We start from the raw sequence: 4,695 nt of genomic DNA on the forward strand, positions 1-4,695 counted from the left end.
CTCAACGCTACCACATAACAATGACTAAGGGCGCATACAACAAGCAACCCTTAACAGCTTTCAGTCGGAAAGGCGTAGTGTAAACACTTTGGTCGTGTTCGGCGTCATGAAGCTTGTAGGCCAGTAAAATCCATAAATGGATCGCACTGTTTTTAAGATGCAGGGTTGGAAGCACATGAAGTATCTCAGAAGAAGCCTCCTGCTGTGACTTTGCCCTGTCTTCTGTATGTTGGAAACAGACATTTCCTGTCTGTTTCCTGTGTTATGTTTCTTGGTCACTGTGATCATCACCTGCACTTGCTATTGGGCATGCTATCTGTCATCTGTCCTGTGTTACATGGATGGTGCTGTTCTGTTGGTAGGTTCACCTGTTCTACTCATTTCCTGCATCTGTTCCTCTTTCTCTATTGCACGTCATCATCATCATCAACATAATCATCAACTTTATTTATAAAGCGCTTTTAAAACAGCACAGGCTGACCAAAGTGCTTAACAATAAAACAAAACAAAGAAATAAAACAAAACAGAACAACAAAATAATGATAATAATAATAATAAAATCACCAACTCTTTCTTGGTTTAAAGCCAACACAACAAATTAGGTTTTTAGCTTAGTTTTAAACTCATTCAATGAACTGGCCTGTCTAACCTGCACAGGCAGTGCATTCCACAGGTTGGGGTCAGCAGTGTCAAATGCCCTATCCCTCTGAGTTTCTGTGGTGTCATTGGCACATCAAGCAGGTGGTCAGCTGATCTGAGCCAGCAGTTAGTGGACTGCCACTGTGTCAGGCTTTGGCAATGATCGGGCCCACATGCACAGCGATGAGACGTGAGACAAGAAGGTGCGATAAGAATGATATTTAATTCCAAATTCAAGTCACAACGGTCCAGGGTCATACACAGATAACGACAGTCCTTTGGCACAAACCAGGGGTCAGCTTACTCGGGTCCAGAACAGGCAGAAGGCAATAACCGGAAAGGCTCAGATCTAGGTACTTAAATCAGCAGGCTTCAGACGGGTCTATAACAGGCGAGAGTCGGTAACAACGGAGACTTACAATGCCGGCAAGGGTAAGGCGAGGTCGATGGTCAAAGGTACAGAAATCGGTCGGAATACGGAATACACAGAACAAGGAATTGCTGGATACGTGAACACAGAGGAATCAACGATCTGGAACGAACAATGACGATGGTGACAGGTGGTGCTTAAAAGTCCGGGGAGTGATGGTGAATGGGAAACAGGTGCGTTAAAAAAAACGGAAGTAAGGTTAGCGTGAATAGGATGGAGTGACAAACCGGAAACTATCAAACTAAAACAGGAAACGAAAGCAGGTGCCGTGACACACTTTTGTGCAGCAGACCATTTAAAGACTTAAAGACAAATAAAATAATTTAAAATAAACTATAAAATGGACAGGCAGCAAGTGTAGAGAAGATAGAATGTTCCTTCTTCCACGTTCAAGTTATTAGACATGCAGACATGGAGACGGGACAAGGATGATGAGAGATACCAAAGTCAAGAGAGTTACAGTAATCCAGCCAAGTTGTATCAAAGGCATGGATTACTGTCTCAAATTGCTTCATTGATAAAAAGGATTTGACTTTAGCCACCTGCCTCAACTGAAGTAGGCTAGGTCTCACCACTGAACTAATCTGCTTGTCCAGGTTAGAACCACTGTCCATCTTTACTCCTAAGTCTGTGACAGTAGGTTTAAAAGATTGAGCAAGAGGACCCAGAGCTATAAGCGTGTGATCTATTGCTCACACTGGGACTGAAGACAATTACCTCAGTCTTTTCCTCATTGTAATAGATAAAATTAAGAGCGGTTTCAATTCCTCCAATCACTCATTTAGAGAGCTTGGTCAACGGCATATATATCTGGGTGTCATCCAAATAGCAATGAAAAACACAATCTGTGATGTCGGCAGTTTTATTTTCGGTTGGAGTTTTGTTTTGACAGTCTTACAGTAGTTCCGGTTGGGGGTAGTTTTGATTGTTTTCACCTGTTGTTAATGAACGAGTATTTATTCCCTCAGTTCTCCTCGGTCCCTCGTTAGATCGTCGTCGCTGCCCTTGGTATACCGACCAGTACCGCTCTATTTTGTTTTCCGTTTGGGAGTTAAGTCGCCATCGAGTCCTCAGTGAGTTATTTTGCCGTTTTTTGCTATTTGTCCGGTGATTCTGGTTTTGAGTAGTGTTTTGACGCAGGGCGTTCTGAGGACGTATACGTTTTTTTTTGGTTGGATTATTAGCTTCATTGTTCTTGATCTGGATGCCGAAAGCCAAGGACAGAATGTGTGGGTGAGAGCCAAGGTGGCCATAGAGCCAAGTTGTGGAGACTGTTCAGATGTTGCTCTGCGAAGTCACCCGCTGCTACGCTCCTGGATGCTACCCAGCTGTGGCCTCAGCCTTAATCATCCTACCTGCCTCATCTACTGGAACACTCTCTTCTTCACCATAGATGCTTTCAATACTTCATACAGCCTCATCTAATCCGACAAACCTTAAACCCGCCACCTGTACCTCCAGTACTTTAGTTATCAGTAAGTCATATTGTCTTGGTCCTCCTGTCTCTACAATCTATCTCGTGACTAATCACATTATCTCCCTTTTTCCTTTGTGGAGATGCGGCATTGTGGACAGAGTTGCGCGGTCATATTTTGTAACCGGTGTAATAAACTTTGTTTAAAACGAGTTGATTCTGCAGACCATTCTTGAAGCCATCATCCAAGCTTGAACGCTTGTTGAGCAAATTGTGACACAATCGTGCCTTCTAATGATCGAACCTAGGGGGAGTAGGTAAAGGGTGAATAGCAGAGGGCCAAGAAGTGAGCCCTGCGGGACACCATACAACAGAGGAGCAAAGGAAGACTGAACATTATTAAGATTTACACAGAACGTTCTATCTTCCATGTATGATCTAAACCACTGCAGAGCAGTGCCACGGATGCCTACCAGTTGCTGTAGTCAGAAGAAAAAAAAAAGTTGTGATCCACAGTATTAAAGGCAGCCAAAACCACATAGTCCCTTGCACCTGTACTAGAAGGAAATCATTAAACAACCTCAACAAAGCTGACTCTGTGCTCTGTGCTGAATTTTGAAAACTAGACTGGAAAACCTCAAGGATTCCATTTCCATCTAGAACAGCAAGAACAGAAGGACCCAGAGTAGTGACTACCTCTTTAAAAAGTCAAGGTGGAACTACATCAGAGGGTAAACCTGAAGGCTTCAGGTTTTTCCCGATCTCATATAAGAAAGACAGGGTCACCACCTCAAACTGGTGAAAGGTTACAGAGGAAAGCACAACAACAGAGGGCTTGAATGTTGGTGGCAATATGAGGGCCCTGATGTTTTCACCTTGTTCACAAAAACCTTAAGGCATCCACCAAAATTTGTACACAAACAGAGCTGGGTGCATTAAGAGCTGCAACTATGGCGCTAAATAGAACCCGGGCTTGTGGGAGTTGACTGGATCACACTGCGAAGTATTCCCTTTTTGCCTCTTTCACAGTAAACTGATAGTGAGGCCAGCTGTCCACATCTGTAACGACACCTGTAGCTTGTCCTCCTTCCACTTACTGTACGTTAAGCTTTTCTGCTCTCACATCTATCAGCACGAGTTATGTTGTTCAGCCACGGCTCAGCTTTAACTTGACTGTCTGGATTTACAGTAAATGGAGCCACTGCATCCAGTACTGTCAGGCAGGTGGAGTAAAACCAAGAGCTGAGCTCATCCATACAGTACTAGAACGCGTGGACTGTGGACTGACATTAGTTTGAGTAAAATAAGCAGAGAACTGAGCTGCAACAGGGACTGATAATACGGGCACACCGAGTCAGGGCTTGAGGATTCATAGGGCAGAGTGACGTCAAATAAAGCAGGCATATGATCTGAAAACACAGCATCACATCACACAGCATCACATCAGACAGTCCATATGTTAACACCAGATTATGTGTGTGTCCACATTCATGCATGGGTTTCAACGCATGCTGAGTAAAATTAAAAGTATGAACAAGAAGTCCTTAACCATTATATGGTCTGGACAACACACATGTTAAAATCCTCAACATTAAGTGCTCGATAATATTTAGGAAGGATTTCAGCAAGCAGTTCAGAAAATTCATTTAAAAAAATCCTTGTATTTAGGTATACGATAAACCACTTCACACAGCACAGGTGGAGAACAGCCCAGTTCAAAAAATTCCTCCAATGCCTGAGATGGGTCAGCTTTGGTTTCAGTTCATAAGTTTAAACCCTCATGTTTTAGTCTGTATCATATCCGTTACTAATGCTTACCTGTCATATCCCCATGTTGTGTTTTAACACTTTGTAGCTGGTTACTGTAAGCATAATTTTTCTGTGTTGCAGTGTCTTGTCTTCCAATGTTTGTTGTGCTTATGCCGTGACTCTCAGTTAGCCCTTATTTACATATTATATATATTTTAATACTATATTCCCAGGCCACGACTTTTATTAAGGGTTAGTCTAATGCAACTTTTAATACTTCCAGTAAAGGAGTGAGGTGGGGGACACTCTACCTCCTTCCAGCTGTCTGTGAGTCAGTGTCCAGTTTTTATAACAGAACCACTTTAATCTGTTGGCCTGTGCTGCTGGTTTGGTTCTGCATAGCGTGTGTATATTTTGTACCAATTAGTCATCTCGCTGTGAGATTATAGATATTATACTGTAA

This window comes from Betta splendens, chromosome 10 (genome assembly GCF_900634795.4).
Source record: "Betta splendens chromosome 10, fBetSpl5.4, whole genome shotgun sequence".
Classification (NCBI taxonomy): Eukaryota; Metazoa; Chordata; class Actinopteri; order Anabantiformes; family Osphronemidae; genus Betta; species Betta splendens.